The sequence below is a fragment of the Heterocephalus glaber genome, unplaced genomic scaffold, assembly GCF_053883595.1.
Source record: "Heterocephalus glaber isolate CG9 unplaced genomic scaffold, H.glaber_assembly_v1.0 deba00001442, whole genome shotgun sequence".
Taxonomy (NCBI): domain Eukaryota; kingdom Metazoa; phylum Chordata; class Mammalia; order Rodentia; family Bathyergidae; genus Heterocephalus; species Heterocephalus glaber.
The window spans coordinates 22,282,742-22,304,466 of record NW_028258296.1 but is presented as its reverse complement, the minus strand read 5'-3'; the positions used below and the strand labels follow the sequence as shown (position 1 = coordinate 22,304,466).

Here is a 21,725-nt window from a genome sequence, read left to right as displayed (position 1 = left end):
ATGGCAGGCACTGTCCCTATTACCAGATCCTCGTACAAGTTGCCTCATCTTCCTTAAACACTCTTCCATTCTTCTACCAACTAATACATTCAGCCTTCACATTTCAATTCAATTACACTTGCCAGGAAACCAATATCTCATCTCCCCAATGAGTTCAAAAAAATACAAGTGTATCTATCCAAGTCTCACTGTATTTACACTAATTGCAATTTTACATTATATATGTGGTTATTAGTGTTTCCCTCATACGTTGGCGATTTAATAAAGTGACATCAAAAAACAATGTGGTATAAATCGACAAGTTCAGGCTTAAAATATTGTTGGAGCACAGGTCTTATATTTTAGTTTAGAAGATGTGATCACCACGTTACAGAGTGCATTTTGGGCTGAGGATTCACATTCAGAAGACTTGAGTGAAAAGTTCTAAGCCTGCTATTTACTGGCAGTGTGTCTTCCAAAACAAGAGGAGAAGCACATAAATGATAGATAAGCATATGCATTATACACTTATGTGCAAACGCGCATGTCCTTTTCTTGGTAGTGGAACTGGGAAAGAGAGAGAAATAACAAGCTTAATGATGAACAGATCCCTGGACTGCCTGGGATGACTTGGAGGGAGGTAAATGTGCAAACAGATCTAGTGGTGAGAAATAAAGGTTCAATGGAAGACAGATGTTTGGGAAAAACCATGAAAATGGATAAACTGCTTAGAAAGTCTAGAATATATAGCATGGACAGAGACCCCAGGATAAAATCTTAGGAAACACTTTAAAGGCAGCTAGTAAAAGATAATCCATAAAAGAGGCTAAGAAACAGAAAGAAAAAGGTGTCAGGAAAGACTTTTAAGAAGTATACATCATGGGCGGGGGACTTAGCTCAGTGATAGGGCCTGCCTCCTTGCAAGTGCAAGGTCCTGAGTTTGATCCCCTGTGTGTGTGGGGGGGAAGTATATATCATATTATTTTCTAAAATAACACTGCCTTATAAATGGACCTATAAATCAAGATAACATATGATGTAACGAGTATCACACAGGATTTGGAAATTGTCACAGATTAAATTCAACAAATACTTATTGGGTCTATAAAATTATTTTATTCAACTATTACAATGAAATTTTATCTTCCAAACAATTTCAAACTGATAAAGCCTCAAAACTTTTACAATATTTTTACGCCCACAAACTCTTCTTCTACTAAGAAACTTAAAAGTGTTACTGACATTCCAGTGTTGACAAAAGCGTGAAAGGTTTCTTTTATGAAGTTGTCTTTAAAACATTCACTTACAATCAACAATGCTGAATTTACCCTCAACTGTTTTTTATTTTTTATTTTTTTGGTACCAGGGATCAAACTCGGGTCCTTGTGCTTGTGCTTGCGCAGCAGGCGGCAAAACCACTGAGCTAAATCCCCGGCTCCCTGTTTTTTATTTTAAATCAAGCATCTGGAAAAGAAACAGATTTGATGTTATCTCATAAATAGGTATATGTTTTATCTATAGAATATATAATGGATTAAAGAAAAACTGCAATATTGATTTCATAATTATTCCAGTAACATAAAATTTCATAAACCTAAACAATTGCTTTGAAAATTAGCTATGAAATAAAATTGTATTTTAAAAGTTATTAAGTATCTTTTTTATCTTGTAACTTTGTTAAAACTCTAGCTGAACTGTTCAACTAAAAGTAATTTTTACTCGTGTGTGGATGGGTGAGGTACTGGACTTTTACCTGGGGTCTTTATACTGAGCTACCTCTCTAGTCCTTTTTAAATTCTGAGATATCTGGACAAGAAACAGATTTGATGTTATCTCATAAATAGGTATATGTTTTATCTATAGAATATATAATGGATTAAAGAAAAACTGCAATATTGATTTCATAATTATTCCAGTAACATAAAATTTCATAAATCTAAACAATTGCTTTGAAAATTAGCTATGAAATAAAATTGTATTTTAAAAGTTATTAAGTATCTTTTTTATCTTGTAACTTTGTTAAAACTCTAGCTGAACTGTTCAACTAAAAGTAATTTTTACTCGTGTGTGGATGGGTGAGGTACTGGACTTTTACCTGGGGTCTTTATACTGAGCTACCTCTCTAGTCCTTTTTAAATTCTGAGATAGGGTCCTGGTACGTCCCCAAGTTGCCCAGGCTGGGGTTGGATTTATGATAGTTCTGCGTCAACTTCCCAGAATGCTGGAAGTGTGTAACAACACTTCGCTAAAAGTAATTTTTAATCTTGTTTATTATACGTATTAAGTGATACAAATTGTATGTTTCACACAATTTAAAAATCTCTTAAATTATGAGAAGGTACAAATACCTCACTACTTTCCTCATTCAAATAATATATCTATATGCATTTTCTATTTTTAAAGTATTTTTACTTTAAATACACAAAATGATTATTAATAGGGTTAGGCCTAAGACTACATAAAAAGGTAAATACAGTGTGGAAAATTAAGGAACCTTTTGTTAGTAATAGGTATAAAATAAACTCTCACTCGACTAATAGTTATTACTATTGGTGGTAGATTACATTTTCCTGTGACAATACATAAAATCATAAGGGTATTGACACATGGCCAGATTTTCTTCTTTTTCTGGTACTGAGGATTGAACTCAGGACCTTGTGCTTGCAAGGCAGGTGTGGCAACACTAAGCTAAATCTCCGGCTCCAAGGTTTTTTTGTTTTTGTAATTATTAACACATACTAATATTTCCACACATGTATAATCATGTCCGCCTGTGCCCAGCCTTCCTCCTTGCCCTCTCTCTACTTCTCAGGCCCTTACTGCCCCTCTTCTACTTTCAGGTCATCTTTTTTCCCCTGGATTCCAGGTATGACAGAAAACATATGGTATTGGTTTTTCTGTGTCCAGCTTATTTACTTAACACGATGTCCTTCAGTTCCACCCATTTTCCTGCAAATGAAAGGATTTTGTTCTTCTTTGTGGCTACTACTCCACTGCGTGTACATACGGTATTTTCTTGATAGGTATCCTAGACTAATTTTCTATCTTGGTTATTGTGAATAGAGCTGCAATAAACATGGGTACACAGGTATCTCTTGTATGTTCATTTCATTTCCTTCAGATACATACCTAGCTCAGCCAGGGATTTAGCTCAGTGGTTCCGGCGCCTGCCTTGCAAGCGCAAAGTCTCGAGTTCAATCCCCGGTACCAAAAAAAAAAAAAATACAGATACATACCTAGCTGGGTCACAGGGTTTTTGTTTGTTTTGTGAGGAACCTCCACATTCTTTTCCACAGTGGCTGTACTTACATTTCCACCAACAGTATATAAATGTTCTTTTTCTCTACATCCTTGCCAGCATCTATTATTTTGTTGTTGCAATTTTTTGTTTGTTTTTGTACTGGGGATTGAACTCAGGACCTTGCGCTTACAAGGCAGGTGGCGGCACCACTGAGCTAAATCCTCAGTCAAACTTATTATTATTATTTTGGTACCAGGGACTGAACTCGGGTCCTCGTGCTTGTGAGACAGGCAGTGGAACAACTGAGCTAAATCCCAGGCCCTGTTATTGCTATTTTTAATGATAGCCATTTTAACAGGAGTGGATGGAATCTCATTGTAGTTTTAATTTGCATTTCCCTGATAGCTACAGATACTGAACACTTTTCATGTATCTACTGGCCATCTGTTCTACATTTGAGAAATGTCTTTTCAGATCATCTCCCCATTTTATAATTGGATTGCTCCTTTTTTGACGTTAGTTTTTACCTTTTAATTCTTTATACATTGTGGATATTAATCCTTTATCTGATGAGTATCTGGCAAAATTTTTTCCCATTCTGTAGGTTGTTTCTTCAATCTGTTAGCTTTCTTTGCTCAAAAGAAAATGGCTCCTAAGAGAATGAATTATTAATAACCTGACAAAAGTCATTGTAAGTTTTCAAAAAGAATTAAATGCAAATAAAGATCAAAGGTAAAGAAAAACCAAAGAGGAAACCAATAATGCCTATCCAAGAAATGCCTATGGTTGAGGGTGCCAGGGCCTATCAATCTGTGCAGGACTTTCTGGCAGGTATGCCCGCTGTAGCACTAGATGCAATATAGTATGGGCTTGTCGCTATTAAATATCAGAATTAAAGGTGACCCCTCACAAATTTTTAGGGATAAGTCTTGAGCACTGTGTATTTCCAAATACTGCTCTGAACAGCAATTTATTCCCTAGAAAATGTGTATACAATGAGAAGCAACAAAGTTGAATTAAAAGAAAGCTATTCGGAGGCCGTGTAACTGATTCTTCAGCATCGCTTACTGACAGTGTACTTATCCAGCTGAACATTATTTGATCAACATGGAAGTAATACTGTTTAATCATTGTGAATTAAATAAATTGGTTATCTGAGCACATACATCATCTTCTTATGAGTATTAGCCTGGAACAATCTCCTTGAACTAATCATTATGGAGACTGACAAAATAAATTTTTATACTCAAGGCAAAGGAATAGATTCTCAACACTGGTAAATGCTTTCTTGTGTGGTTTCCAAGTAGTCAACAAAGGACACAGGGGGCCAGGGATTTAGCTCAGTGGTTCTGATGCCTGCCTCTCAAGCACTAGGTCCTGAGTTAAATCTGCGGTAACAAAAAACCCCAAAAAACCAAAGGACACACGTATTATCATTAAAACTTACAAGTTAGAGTGAACATGGGTCGGGTCATCCTATAAAAGAGCGTGCAATGACTTAAGAAAAACAGACCTATTCTTCCTGTGAAATACAACTAAATACGCTGTACATTTTCTGTAAAACAAACCCTAAAAGGTGGAGAGAAGGGAGACTCACTGGGAACCCGGGTACATGGAACACAGTGTGAGTTCCTCAAGTTTCCTTTTTGCCTCACACATAAGAGGCAACCTAGAAACAGGCAAAGACAAATGCCTGCTCTTTCTAGTCAACGGACCAGGACAGAAACAGTATAACATGGTAGAGAACTTTCAGGCAATAATCACTCTACTTTTAGCTAAATTTTACAGGAAAAAAAACCCCTCCCACCTCCACCACTACAGTCTAAGTGGGAAGCCAAGATGTCTACCCTCACAAGGCTAATGTAAGGTACAACACTCTTAGTGACGGAGGAGGCCACGTGAGCAGTGAGTACTTTTCATCTCAGGAAGTAGGAAATAAGGCACCTCACCCTCTACAATGTCAGTGAAGAGTAATCAAGGAGCCTAAACTTCCACTTTCACACATCGTAATGAGAGCAGCCTTCTTCACATTTGGTGGTGTCAGAGGAGACCTACCAAATAATCAGGACTCTTGGCCATCACCTAGTGTAACATTAATCCTGGCACAGCAATAACAATGAACCTCCTGGGTGCCGATAGAGGGCACTGAGGAACCCGGACTTGTACCTCCACTTCACAGTAACAAACCAGTACCTTCTCCTCTTTCCAGAGTGGTACCAGGAAAGGCCAACTAAAACAGAAAATTTAAATAGTAGACTCGAAACATAAAAGCATTCAGGTTTAAGTCAAATACTGTTCATCATAACAAAAACCAAGAAGATCTCAAGAAAGATGACATCTTGGTCAAATAATTATTAAATGCTTTAATGAGTGGTTATGAACATTCTTGTACCAAATGAGAAACAAAAAGCCTCAGCAAATCAGTACAGGAATAGAACATATAAACTAAACAAGAACCAAAGGGAAATTTTAGAACCCAAAAATATAATAGCTAAAATAAAAAGCTCAATGAATGGGTTCAAAGGAGAATGGAAGGGATGTGTGAGAAAAACTTAATGAACCAGAAGACAGGACAAAAGAAATTACCCAGTTTACGGCTGGGGATTTAGCTCAGTGGTTTTGCCGCCTGCTGCGCAAGCGGAAGGACCTGAGTTCGATCCCTGGTACCAAAAAAAAAAAAGAAAAGAAATTACTCAGTTTGAAAAGCAGTAGGAAAATAAACTGAGAATAAGAAAAGAGCAACAAAATGACCCTCTCCAGGTCCTCTTTGTGTGCTACAATGAAAGATCTAATGTTGGTGTTAAAGAGTCTTTGAAGGGCAGGAGAAAGAAAACAGGGCTGAAAAAGTACTCAAACGAATGATGGTTGAAACGTTCATACACTTGCCAAGAGACAGCTGTATTGATTCAAGAAGCTGAATAGTAAGATAAAAACCAAAAATATCTATCTAGGCCAAAACACACCATAATTAAACTTCTGAAAAAAATCTTGAAAGCAACTAGAGAAAATGAATTCTATAGACGAAAAACTGGAATAACGTATTTCTCATTAGAAACCATGGAGTCACAGAAAGTATGCATTATTTCTCAAGTGCTGAAGTGAAAGAATCCTATACCCAGAGAAAATACCTCATATGGAAGAAAATTAAGAAAATTTACTGCAAGTAGCCTTACCCTAAAAGACTAGCTGAAGAAAGTTCCCTAAGTAGAAAGGATAGAAGAAGGAACTTTAAAACACAAGAAAGATTATCCCAGCACTTCGAGAGGGCGAGACAGGAGGACTGGATGTGAGTGCGAGGCCAGCCTGAACTACAAAGACAGACCTTGTCTCAAAAACAACAACAACAACAAAACCGCAACAAAACAAAACAAAACACAAGAAAGAGCAAAAATGGAAAGAGTAAAATATGGTAAATACAATAAACTTCCCTTCTTTTGAGTTTTTGAAAGCAACAATTACGACACTTGCATGACGTAGTTTTAAATGAAGTAGAGCATATATTTACGATGATTATATTGTAAACAGGAGAATAGAGGAACATAAAATGGAGGTGAAGTTTCTATATGTCACTTGACTTTGTTAAATGACAGCAGCAGGGGCTGGGAATTTAGCTCAGTGGTTCCGCCGCCTGCCTCGCAAATGCAAGGTCCTGAGTTCGATCCCCGGTACCGAAAAAAAAAACAAAAAACAAACAAACAAACAAAAATGACAGGAGCAAACTGACAAGTGATATTTATATAGTGAAATGCATAAAAATGAACCATAAAAAATGATACAAATATTTTAAACTCAAAACATGCTAAACAGATAAATCAAAAGGTAATTATAAAAAAAGCAGAAAAAGAAAACAAATGCAAAACAAACTCCCCCCAAATAAAGCTTAAAAATACACTGAAATGGATGAAAATGAAAATAAGATCAAAATGTATGGTATATAACTAAAACAAGAATGAGGGGTAAATCTGTCACACCATTTGCATACATTAGCATACTATCCAATAATCAAAGACATACAAATAGCAAAGAAACACATCAAAAAATGCAATATCCGTAGTCGTCAGGGAAATGCAACTCAAAACCACAACACAGCACTACTCACACCCACTAGGATGGCTATAGTTAAACAACATTGCTGGAGGAATGTAAGAGGTACATTTATGATTAGAGACAGTTTGGGGGCTTATCAAAAAGTTAGTTAGAATTAGAATATAACTTAGCAATTCCATCCCTAGGTATACATCAAAAAGAACTGGAAACAAGTATTCAAGCAAGTACTTAACAGTCAAAAGGTGAAAAAAATCCAAACATCCATCGATAGATGAATGAATAAACAAATTTCAGAATATATGTATAGCAAAATATTATTTGGTCTTAAAAAAGAATAAAGGGGGCCGGGGATTTAGCTCAGTGGTGCTGCCGCCTGCCTCGCAAGCCTAAGGTCCAGAGTTCGATACCCGGTACCAAAAAAGAAAAAAAAAAATGTTTTGGAACTAAACACAGGTGGTGGTTGCATAATACTATGAATGTATTATATGCCAGTAAATTGTTCACTTTAAAAAGGCTAATCTAGGGCCGGGGATTTAGCTCAGTGGTTCTGCCACCTGTCTTGCAAATGCAAGGCATGGCGGTGCACACGTGTAATCTCAGCACTCAGTAAGCTGAAGCAGGAAGACTCTGAGTTCAGGCCAGTCTGGCCTACACAGCAAGACATTGTCTCAAAAAACAAAAAGGCTGATTTACATTAAGTGACATTCGCTTAAAAATTAACAAAAATATTTCGATCTTATGATTTAAGACACTACGGGTTCATATTAGTAACAGTAACATTAAAAATGTGTACGAAACACTACACAGTTTATAAAATTCATTTATTCTTAGTTTCTTTAAATCTTTGGATGCTTCAACGTGTAAGGACTTTTTCTAAGACGCTGGAGATATATATTTTACATATACATTATGCTGTCATGCTAACTACATGAGGTGTGATTAGAAAATAAAATTAAGTGTGATCAATAAATAAACTGTTTAAATTTTTAGGTATTACAGAAAAAGACAAATTGTCAATAATCCCCTTCAAGATACTCCCCTTAACTTCAAACACAAAATCACATCACTCTTGCCCCTTTCTGAAGCAGTTCTGGTGGTATTCTTCATGAGTGTCTTTAGTCGTGCTGTCACAGCTACTCTGATGTCCTGAATTGATTAAAATGTTTACCCTTTCAGGTTATTTTGACTTCAAGGAAGAGCCAGAAGTCACAGTGTGAGATCTGGTAATAAAATGGATAAGGACATATAGTAATTTTTTACAAGCCTGCATTCCAATTGGTGGCCCTCAGCAACAGTACTCATTGTTAATTTGATCATTTTGTAAAGATACTTTCTAGAACTGCTTCAGAAAGTGGCAAGAACAATGGGATAAGTGTATGTGAAGCAAGGGAGTATTCTGAGGGAGATTAATGGCAATGGGTCTTTTACTCTAATAAACATTTAAATTTAAATATTTCACTGTATATTTCAATCACACCTAATACATTAATTCATAATATTAATGAAAACACATTACAAAATAGAAACCAAATTTTTCTGCCAAACTTAATCCGACTGATAAAATAGCAGTGAAAATATATTTTAGTGAAGAATATTAAAGTAGATATTAAATATCCCATCAATCCAATAATCCCCAATATAATTCCTTTCTTTTTGTTGCTAGGTTACTAATTTAAAATGTTATATCCTACTTAAATGTACTTGCCAAATTTGATGACAGATTTTCTAGTTATTTCTAATTTACAAATGTGAAATTCTTATACTAGTTACAACATTCTTTTATTAAACTGAGAAATTCAGTAATAATCTATATGAAATAATATAACTGGTAATAGCTAAAAGTAAATTCTCAAAGTTTTAAGTGTTTTATATGTACATGCTCTATATCTATTCTGTTTAAGTGCTTTATTTGCATCATCTTAGATTTTGATCCATTTAGATTAGGAAACTGAATGTCAAAGAAGTTAAGTGGTCAACAGCAGATTACTGATGTTAGAAAGCATTCATTCCAAGGTGAATCTGACTCCACAGTCTGCGTTCTCCATTACAGTGATTGTGTGAGATTTAGTATTTTTCTATATTGTATTATAAGGGAATAGAACCTCACAGTTAAATAAAGCATGAAAACATTACAGAAGTAATGTTTCTATTTTTCTGTTAAGTATATTGAAATTTTTTGAAATATCTTATTTTGGAATTGCAAAAGCATTTTTGCAATTGTTTCCTGTAACATTCCTAGGAAATAGACATGGAAAATAATATACTATAGTTAGTAAAACATAAGGACAGAAGACTGCCTTATGGGTGTTAAAAAGCAAAACATTATTTTTGTAATTTCCTGTGTACATATACTTATTTCAAAGCTTGAAAGGTTTGCTTAAAAATCAGTCAAAAGCAACATAATTTTATCATCCCCCAAATTAATCATTATATAATAGTCTAAGTCGCACTCTTGAACAAGAGGGAAAAAATGCAAGTTTTCTTTACTGGTGGGTTACTATATGGATAGTGAGGACTGAAGTAGGTCCAATATAAGGCCTTATTTTTTTCTATAAATGTACCAGCATAAATATAGATATGAGATGTATTAATAAAATGAAACCTCTCCCAAATTATACTTCAGGAAAATGCCAATCTGCTTTGATTGTCTTGTATTTAATGCCACACAGGTGAAGACCAGAATCAGATTTGCTACTGTCTTATCTTTTGAAGGCCGTATTTCTAGATGTTTTATATTCACCTATGACCATTCACCTTGCCTTTTACTTTACAATGCTTGTGCTGAGTATCTATTTTTTAAACCACAGATGCTGACTTAAGGCTTCATTCTTTTACATATTTCAATCACTTGTATACTCTAATATAAAATGGGGGGTCCAATTAATCTATTACTTTTTCTTAAGCTTTACCAAGACACTGTCTCAAATCATCCTTTGCCTTTTTAAAAACGTTAAGTGAACTGTTCTATTTTCAATTTCCTTCTTGTACAAAACTGAGTAAGTAACATTGTGACAAATGTCATGAAAACAAAATACTTCTAGATCCAAGAAATGGGGGAAACTTTTCTGAAAAATATACTAGATAAGTTAAGCTTTCAAAGGATGGAGCTAGTTTTCAAAATGATATGTGGGGATGGAAAGCAGCACAAACTGATAAATAACAAAATACTATCATTTAAAAATAAAATTATTTAATAACAGTAATGCAAAGCAGATGCAAATTATCTATACCAATTTTAGCCTATGTTGATAAACACAATGATAAGGACAGCAACTTTTCCTACTTACCAGGCTTAACTATAGGCCAGGAATAATGGTAGACAGTCAAATGTACGTAAATTCTTTGGATTCTTACAATTGTTTAAAGTTAGAGGGATTACCTATAGAATCATCACAAACAAAGTCAGAATTAAAACTTTAATCTATCTTTCTGATAGTAAAGCCTACATTCTTAACTAAAATGCAGTAATTACTGTCATAAATAACGGGAATAAACAGTTCTTAAATTGTTATTCAATTACACAGGGATATAATGTGTCATTTCAGGGATACACTAAATCCTAAAGGACATCCAGAATATGGATGTGCTGGATTGACCATGCCATGCTGGTACAAAATCAAAAAAGGACTAAAAGTATCTTGAAATATCTGAAAAAAATCATTGTGAAAAGAGGAAGCATCCTTTCTGGAGTACTGCTTCAGAATGAAGGTAAACTGTGGCTCAGCAGAGAATGGGCTTTGTAAGTTACTAGGCTCTAAAGACCCTCTCAGAAGATCCAGAGTGTACCTCTGAACCGATGAGAGCTGCAGTCAGGGAACCACCTCTGGGCACATAACCACTAAATTCCTAAACCTGTAATTTATACGTATTTTTTCCAGTTTCACTTTTTTAGTACATGTTTTCAGTACATAATGGTTACATTCCTTGTGTGGAAATGGTACATACATATACACAACATCTCAGTTCTTTTTTCATCCCCTTCCATCTCTTGATCCCCTTCCCATTTGAAAAAGATCTATCTACCTCTTTCTCATTATCTATCTTTTATTTTGTGCTTTATTTATAATTTGGGTTTCTCATATAAGAGAAACCATGTGATATTTAAGTTCGTGTCTGATTTATTTCACGTAACATTATGATTGCAAGGTATATCCATTTTCCTACAAATGACTCGTTTATCATTCTTTATGGCAGAGCAATATTCCATTGTGTATAATACCATATTTTCTTTACCCATTCATCTTCTAATGGACATATAGGGTTCTTTCAGGATTTAACTATTATGAATAGTGCTGGTGCTTTTGCCCAGTTATTCACCTATGAGGCATCTTCCCGAAAGAGTTAAAAACATCATGTTACACTGATCCATGAATACCCATGTTTCTAGAAGTAGATATTATTTTTAAGGACTCCATCCATCCGCTCAACCGAGGCTCAAAGTAGGACAAAGCAGAAATAAAGACAGATGCCAACCAATAAAATCTGAGCAGGAAGAAGGGAAGAGGACTGCATGGTTATTCTCCCAACATCTTATTTTATTCAGATGTATCCTTCTCTTCAGAAAAACAAAGAATTTATCTCTTGTGATTACTATTCATTTAAGTAACTGAGCACAGTTATATTATACCATGTAGCTTTGAGCAGTGAGATTGTTGTGATCATTTATGATCAAGTGTTTTTTGCATTATATTAATTTCTTAAACATTTACCAAGAATTATCAATTTATAACCACTGGACCAAGTTCTAGAGATAAACTCACTCTTGTTTTGTGGTGTAATGCCTTGTTAAAAATTTATACAAGCAAGGTGCAGTGGCATGTGCCTGTAGTCCCAGTACTTGGGAGGCTTAGGCAGGATGACTTGAGCTCAAAAGTTCAGGGCTAGCTTGGACAACATAGTGAGACCCTGTCTTCAAAACAAAACGTAAAAAGTTTATACAAGATAGAGGTTCAAAGAAAAGGATGGTTATAAAAGGATTAATAGGCAATAACTAAGAAAGCTAAGACATTACTTTCTGGGGAGACAAGAAGCATTACAGGCATAGGGAAAAGCATGAGCAAAGCACTTGGAAGCATAATACTGAGTGATGTGCTTGCAGCCTAAAAGTGAGTCTCAATTACCTTACAGTATAGGAGGTCTGAGGACAAGGTAAATGAGGCAGACAAGTGGAAAAAGGCTGGAACACAATGTATTAAGCATTATGCCTGGAAAATGAATTACATCCTGTAAGCCAACAGTTCTCAAACTTATTGGTAACAACTTACTGTAATTCCAGCAGAAGACTGAGGCTGAAGGATGGAGAGTGAGACCATCCTGCATTACACAGGAAGACCCTACTTTGTGGTGGTTCACGTTTGTACTCATGCCTGTAATCACAGCACTCTGGGAAGCTGGGGCAGAAAGATTGAAAGTTTGAGCTCAGGCTGGGCAACTATCAAGACCCTTGCCTCAAAATAAAAAATGCTTTGACCCCCGCCAGCACACGGGAGATAAGCCACTCCCAGCGCATAAGAGAAGCCCTCTGGGCCACCATACCACCGCCACCAGCACACAGGAGGTGAGCCATGTGGTGCCAGCAGCATCCCCCTGCCCCCTGGTCAAAATGAGAAGACACATAAACAAGTCTCAAAACCAGACTTCCAGATCACCTACAGCAATTCCAAAGGGAAACAAGATGGAACAATCTGATACTCAACCACCTAGACTCCCTAAACTGGCAACAAAAGAGGATCTGGAAAAAATAAAATCAGAAATAATTTGTCAGATAACAGCAGAGATTGTGCTCATAGTGCAAGACATGATTAATAAATCTAGAGAGGAGCTCAGGAACATGATGGAATCCCAACATAGGAAACAAATGGAGGGCCGGGGATTTAGCTCAGTGGTTTTGCCGCCTACTACGCAAGTGCAAAGACCCGAGTTCGATCCCTGGTACCAAAAAAAAAAAAAAGGAAACAAATGGAATCCATAAAACAGGTGCAAACACATTTCTAGGAGATTAAAAACTCCATTGACATAGGTTATATGCATTGTAAATACGGTCTGTTTAAGGATACTTTTCATTTTAATGATGTCATTTAAAGTTCTAAATTTTGATGGAATCTCATTTATCAATTTTTTTCTTTCATACATCATGTTCTTCGTATCCTAGGAAGTTCGTGCCTACCCTAAATTCATAAACATTTTCCCTTATAATTTCTTCTTAAAGTTTTATATTTTTGGCTTTCATATTTGGGTTCATAGATCCTTTCAAGTTATTTTTATGTATGGAAATAAAGGGTTGAGGTTAATTTTTTATATATGGATACCAGGTGTTCTAGTGCCATTTGCTGAAAACACTGTCCTTTCCTCTGCTCTTGATTTGAGTTTATGTTCTATAAAATGTTAATGTTAAATAATCTTTCAAAACTCAGTGGACCATATATATGTGGTTCTATTTCTAGACAAAGGTGTAGGGAAGAACTGTCTGAACAGAATCCCAACTGCACAAGAAAGAACATCAAGAATCAACAAATGAGATGCATCAAATTTAAAAGCTTTTGTAGAGCAAAGAAAACAACCAACAGAATGAAGAGACCACCTACAGAATGGAAAAAATTTTTGCCAGCTATTCCTTAGATGGAGGACTACTGTCTAGAGTATACAAAGAACTCAAAAAATACTGGACTCCCAAAAGTAAAAAACACAATCAAAACATGGACAAGTGAAATGATAAACACACTTCTCAGAAAGCACAAATGGCCAATAAATACATGAAAAAATGTTCAACATTGCTGTCCATTAGAGAAATACAAATTAAAACACTGAGAAACAGAAATACAATATTTATTCTTAGAGTTTCTGGACCATTATATCAGTGTCACATAGGAACTCAATATGTAAATTCTTAAAGGCTATAATCTATGTTTTAACAAACACTCCAAGTAATTCTGGTGCACTATTATATTGAGAATCTCTGCTTTACAATATGATGTGTATTGATGGGCACGCGGATCATGGGGAGCAGCTGTGTGGCCCAGACCAGCTTGGCTGCAGGGGATCCCAGCCAGGGATCCACCCCGACCCCAGGGGCTCCTGCACACCCACCCACCCAAGCTGAAGGCCCTCCCAGAAAAGAGCTGCACAGACACATAAGCTTCAGCCAGAGGCTCACCATTTCATCGGCCACGGCCAAGGACCTGCCTGGAAAAGAGCCACACAGGCACACAAGCAATACCCAAAGGCTCTCCCTGATACCACTGATAACTGCGTGGAGACCCTTGTCAAAGCCTGTGAAGACAAAAGGAACTGGGGTGTACAGCCCCCAACCAAAGGCCCTTCCAAACAAAAGCTACACAGGGCCCAGAGACATGCCTAGATACCATCCAAAGTGTGGACAGGCCCCAGCCAGAAGCCGGCCCAGACAACAGGTCAGTTCAGGGACACAGAAGGCCACTGCTGTGAACCCAGGAACTGATGCACTGGTGAGCACCAGAGTAAAGGCTGCTCGGTAGCTTGCTGAGAATTCAGGACCACTGGGTGAGCAAACATTCACTTCAACAAACGAGTAGCAGGTTGTATCTGTTGAAATGAGAAGACATGTAAATAAGTCTCAAAACCAGATTTCCAGATCACCTACAGCAACCCCAAAGGGAAATGAAATGGAACACTCTGATACTCAACCACCTGGACTCCCTGAACTGGCAATGAAAGACGATTGGGAAAACATGAAATCAGAAATAATTTCTCAGATAACAGCAGAGATGGTGCCCATTGTACAAGATATGATTAATAAATCTAGAGCAGACACAGATAAAAAAATAGAGGAGCTGAGGAACATGATGGAATCCCAACATAGGAAACAAATGGAATCCATAAAACACATGCAAACAGATTTCCAGGAGATTAAAAACTCCATTGAAAGTCTATGCAGCAGAATGAGCCAATGTGAGGACAGAATTTCAAATACAGAAGATGGGATTGCAATTAGTGGCTGGGAAAAGAAAAATTTCTTTATAATAGTAAGGGAGCATGAGAAATCACTCCAGCAGCTGTTAGACGATGTAAAGAAGAATAACATCAGACTGATAGGGAGTCAATGAAGAAACAGGAGAGAGTGCAGACGACATGAAAAAAACTGTTCACAGAAGTGATAGCAGAAAACTTCCCAAACAGGGGAAAAGAACTTGACATACAGATAAGCGAGGCATACAGGACTCCAATTAGACATGACCAAAAAAAATCTACACAAAGGCATATAATAGTTAAGATTCCACAAACCCAACAGAAGAATAAAATTCTACAAGCAGTTAGAGAAAAGAAACAAATCACATACAAAGGAAAGCCCATCAGAATCACAGCAGACTTCTCAGTGCAAACCCACAAGGCAAGAAGAGCGTGAAGTGATGTATTTCAAGCCCTAAAGGAAAACAGCCTCCAACTCAGACTGATGTACCCTGCAAAATTCCTTCAAAATTGATGGAGAAATAAGATACTTTCATGACAAAGAGCACCTTTGGAACTTCATGAATACCAAACCAGCACTCCAAAAAATTTTAGACAAAATCCTAGGAGAAGACAACGAGGATTACAATCCCAGGAAGCCCAGCAGAATGAATCCACTGGGCACAACAAGAAATTAAAAGCAAAGGGGGAGGATCAAACAAGAGGAAAAAGTCATGACAAGGATAACTCAATATGTATCAGTTATAACCATCAAAGTTAATGGTCTCAACTCACCAATCAAAAGAAACAGACAGGCAGAATGGGTCAAGAAGCAAGATCCAACAATATGCTGCATACAAGAAACACACTTCATTCAAAAACAAACTCATAGACTGAAAGTTAAAGGGTGGAAAACAATACTCCATTCGATGGGAACCCGAAAAAAAAGCAGGAGTAGCTATCCTCTTTGCAGATCAAGTAGATTTCAAACCAACACTGATAAAGAGACAAAGAAGGACACTACTTCCCTGTAAAGGGAACAATCCAACAGGAAGAGATGACAATCCTCAAACACTAGTGCACGCAACTATATAAAACAAATGTTAATGGACATGAAAAATCATATAAGCACTAATACAATAATAATGGGGGATCTCAAAACCCCACTGTCACAAAAAGATAGATCAACTTGACAAAAAATAAGCAACGAAATACTAGAACTCAATCAAGGTCTTGAACAAATGAACTTAACAGATGTTTACAGAGTGTTCCACCCCACAAAATCAGAATACACATTCTTTTTAGATGCACATGTGTCATTCTCCAAAGTAGAACACATACTCGCTCATAGAACATGTTTAAGTAAGTGGAAAGGAACTGAAGTTATCCCCTGCATATTATCAGACCATAGTGCACTGAAATTGGAGATCAATAGCAAAAGAAACCACAAAAATGTCATAAACACATGGAAATTGAACAACACACTTCTGAATAACCAATGGCTCACAGAAGAAATCAGACAGTTCTTACAATTAAATGACAATGACAATACAACATATCGGAATCTACGGGACACAATGAAAGCAGTCTTTCGAGGGAAATTCACAGCAGTGAATACACATATTAGGAAAAAAGAGCAAGCCCAATTAAACAACCTGATGCTGAACCTCAAGCTTCTAGAAAAAGAAGAGCAGGACAACCCCAAAGCTCATGCAAGGGAGGAAATTATAAAGATAAGAGCAGAAATCAATTCAATGGAGACTAAGAGAACAATACAAAAAAAAAAAAATCAATGAAGCCAAGAGTTGAATCTTCAAAAGAATAAACAAAATTGACAAACCCTTCGCCAACCTTATCAGAGAAAGGAAAGAAAAGGCCCAAATCCATGCACTTAGGAATGAAAGGGTGAAATTACAACACACAGAGCAGAAATCCAGAGGATCATCAATACCTACATCCAGAACCCATACGCCAAGAAGATGGAAAACAAAGAAGAAATGAACAGACCTGAGGACCAGTGGAACACATTAGAAGATGCCAAAAACAACTCCAGGCACACTCAGCCACTGCATCTTCGACAAAGGAGCCAAACACCTACACTAGAGGAAAGGTAGCCTTTTTAATAAATTGTGCTTAAAAAATTGGGTTTCAACTTGTGAAAGATTAAATCTAGACCTATATCTCTCACCATGCACTAAATTAAAATAAAAATGGATTAAAGATCTAAATATTCAAACAGAAGCACTAAACCAGCTGGAAGAGATGTTCGGTAGAACTCTTGAAGACATTAATGTAGGAAAAGATTTTATGAACAAAACCTCAGTTGCCCGTGAACTAGTACAAACCATCCAGTGGGATCTCTTCTTATTAAAAAGCTTCTGCACAGCAAGAGAAACCACCAACAGTGTGAAGAGACAACTCACAATGTGGGAAAAAATTTTCACCAGCGGTACCTCAGACAAAGGTCTACTATCTCAAATCTATAAAGAACCTTAAAAACATCAGACCTTCCGAATTTAAAGACCCAATCCGAAAATGGGCATCTGTAATGAACAGACATTTCTCAGAAAATGAAGTAGAAATAGCAAATAAACATGGAAAAATGTTCAACATCACTGGTCATTCAAGAGATGCAAATGAAAACAATGCTGAGATTCCACCTCACTCCAGAAAGAATGGCTGCTATCATGAAATCAACCAAGAACAAATACTGGCAGGGCTGTGGGGAAAGGGGAACCCTGCTCCACTGCTGGTGGGAGTGGAGACTGGTGCAACCACTGTGGAAATCAGTATGGAGCTACCTCAAAGAACTAGGACTGGAAGTCCCATTTGACCCAGCTATTTCCCTGGTGGGTATCTTCCCCAAACAATTAAAAGTATCATACCACAGTGATATAAAACTTGGAAACAGCCCAACTGACCATCATCTGGAGACTGGATAAAGAAAATGTGGGTTTTTCAAAAAATAAAACAGAGTACTATGCAGCCATAAAAAATGAGAAATTAGAGACATTTATAGCTAAATGGATGCACATTGAGGCAATACTCTTAAGTGAAATAAATAGGACACACATGTATAAATACCAAATAGTTTCTCTAGTGTGAGAAACTGAAAGTGTAAATAAAGACTAAAAGGTATAATAGATAATGTGAAATAGGAAGAAAAGGGGCAAAGGGGAAGCGGAATTAGGCTGGGTAGGGAAAAAGAAAGAAGGGAACTGAATTAGTATGAGAAAAAGAAAAAATTGGAAACAAAGTCTTTGTAGATAGGGAGGAATGGAGGGGGTAAAGGGAAGTCAGGGGAATGGGGAAAAAATAAGAACTAAGATGGATCATGTAAAGGTGCAAATTTCCAATGATGAATGTCATTATATTGTACACCTTAAATGTACCAATAAAATTAATTTTAAAAAGAATATGATGTGTCTCAAACTCTCGTGAAATAACAGGAAGTTTTCAGCATTGCTAATTCTAATTTTCAAACAGCTGTTGCATTAGGTTTTGGACAATAATTCCCAAGCCCAGCTGGAAATGAGTACTAGTTACTCCTTTTTCTTTTTTCTGACTCCCGAATGGTGCACCAGGTGCAGTTGTTGAAGTGTGAAGATAATTCAGCTTTGTAGGCAGTGCTGGCATTTCTTTCTTGATTTTGAAAATGCTTTGAATTTCTTAGTTATGGTATTTATTCCAGCATTCTAAGTACATATATTTTAACAGTAGTTTGGACTTCTGTTAAGAGTTAAGGAAGTCTTCCTGCCAGTTTAATATCAAAATTAATATTTTAGCTGGATGGATTACAAAGTTTACATATAATTGAATCCCTTATGTTGTATTTTTCTGCCAATGTCTGGATTTTAAGAGTTTTAAATGTCTTCCCAGAATAATTTCCTTTATGCCTTCTTCACATTTTTCATGTTATTACATCTTTACTTTTACTTTAGGAGAATTTTAGTTAAATGAATTTTATAATAGTAAGACCAAGCTATGTGCTTTGTGAGTACAAAACTCATTATGCCTTCAAAAACGAAGGCATAGCAGTAGGAATGAAGCAAGCATACATGTCTTACATCTGTTTTTAATCATTTACCCTACACTAAATATGAATACTTAATAATGGACAAAATGGCCCCAAAACACTTAAAATGTTCATTAATGAAAACATGGCCAAAAATCTCACCAAAACCACCATATTTTCTTTAGACATAAAGTTGATGGTCTCAAAATCTTGCTTTGAAGCTCTGCTCTGTATGTTTAACTTGATACTTTACCTTTCTGAACTCATTCACTTCCTGACATCAGCTGATAACTTTTTGCTGTGACTCCCAAATTTCTATCTTCTAATTCAGAACTTCTAGTTTCTCCTGAAATGTAATTTTCAGTGATCTATACTACCATCTGGATGTTCCATGGGCACTTTATCTAAAATTGGTAATTCAAGTTTTCCCTCCCACTGTGTATGTATATGGAGTTACATTAATAGCCAAGTTTTCATTTGAGCCAAGATGTTTTCCTAAGACCGCATTCTCCATTAAAATGCCTTTCTAACATTTCTGGAAATTTTCTAAAGATGCCTCATGTGTTTTTTTAAAAAGGAAAAGCAGAAGTATTTATACTTTCAAGCATGTGCTTGGTTACCTGGTTTCCACAGGGCAATCCTATGTAATCCAACATGATTATTTCTGTTCCCCTAATAGAAAAATTCAGTGAATACTCTAGCCCCTGATACCAAAATTGATACTGTGTTCCATGTGGAAATGGAGAAGGTTCCAGTACCTCTGCTGATAGCTCTGTCACTTGTGAACATGCTTTGCATGCCTGTGTGAAGAGATGCCTAACTATATACCAACTATTTATGTATTCTCTCTCATAGTGTGTACTTATTGCTAGGAAACCACCGCCCAACAAAGAATTAAATTTCTTATCAGGAACCCTGCATCTTGGTGGGGTCATCCAACTACTGTTTGCCATGCTTTCTCCACCTCCTCTTTCTGTATCTACCAGCAGGATGCAAGACTTTGAAAACCTGGGGGAAACGGCAAAGTCAAAGGAGGGAAGGAGGCCAATTCCTCTCATCACTGTATAAAAAAACCATCTGCCAACCAGGAACAGTAACTTATGTCTTCCTAATTAACGTAGTTGGGCCGGGGATTTAGCTCAGTGGTTCTGGCACCTGCCTCGCAAGCGCAAGGTCCCGAGTTCGATTCCCGGTACCAAAAAAACCCAAAAAAACCCCAAACCAAACCTAATTAACATAGTTTCCCTTATAGAACTTCATTAAAACAGTTTCTCCACCAACTTCTTACACTCCCTTTCTTTAAAACCTCAAACATAAAGGTATCTGGATATCCATGGAGCTAGAGGGGAACAAAGCACACTCTGCAACCTATACTTTTTGTCTGGTTGTGTCTTCTCAATGTTTCAGACCTGATCAGATATTACTGGATATTTATTCTTACACAAGCTTAACATGAAAACCACTTTGAAAATAGACACTTCAGCACCTATGTTCTTTTCAGGGGGTTCACAAAATAGTTCACAATTATTTTCAATTTTTTTCAGGTAGAGCAAAAAATTATTAAAAATAGCTAACAGTAATTAAATTATGTAATGAAACGATACTAAGTACTTTTGAATCCGTATGATAACCTCTATAAGGACAGTTATGCTGCTTTTTTGAACTGTCCAAACTTTACAGATAAAGAAATCCATGTCCAGAGAGGGTGCATAATTTTCCCAGATCACAGAGCTAGTAAGTGGAAGATGAGGAATGTTTGTTTCTCAATTTTTAGTCTTTCTTAGTACATGTTTGCAGTACAACATTCCTCTTGGGGAGTTGGTATATGCACTAACACACCTCAATTCTTTTTTCATCCCCTTTCCCTCCTCTCTGCCCCACCCCATGTATCTCTCTCGGTCCCTTCCCATGAGAAAAAGATTTATCTACCTCTTTCATATTATCTGTCTTTTATTTTGCTCTTTATTTATAATTTAGGTTTTTCATGTAAGAGAAATCACACAATATTTAAGCTTCTGTGTCTGACTTATTTCACTTACATTATGGTCCCACAGTGCATTCATTTTCCTAAAAATGGCTCAGGTTTATTTTTCTTGTCAGACTAGTTCTATATTTTGGACCAAGAAGATATAAAATACCTAAATAGGTCAATAACAAGCAATAAGACTGAAGCAGTAATAAAGTCTCCAAACAAAAAAAAGCCCAGGCCTACTGGACACAAATGATGCTGAATTTTACTAGATGACTTCTTTTTTTTTTTTCTTGGTACCAGGGATTGAACTTGGGTCCTTGCGCTTGCGCAGCAGGCGGCGAAACCAATGAGTTAAATCCCCGGCCCTAGATGACTTCTTTTTTTTAAGGATGGTCTCTCACTATGAATCCCAGATTGGCTTTGAACTCACGATCATCCTGCTTCAGCCTCTCGAGTGCTGGGGTTATAGGCATGTACCACCATGCCTGGGCATTCTTATCAGACTTTTAAAGAACTAATATCAATGTTCTTCAAACTATTCCATAAAA

General features: G+C 36.6%; 1 protein-coding gene across 2 annotated transcripts in view; it reads right to left on the bottom strand.

The window, feature by feature from the left end:
• Hs2st1 (heparan sulfate 2-O-sulfotransferase 1) overlaps window positions 1–21,725 on the bottom strand; it is a 217,405-nt gene that overhangs the window by 34,117 nt on the left and 161,563 nt on the right. The window lies entirely within an intron of this gene.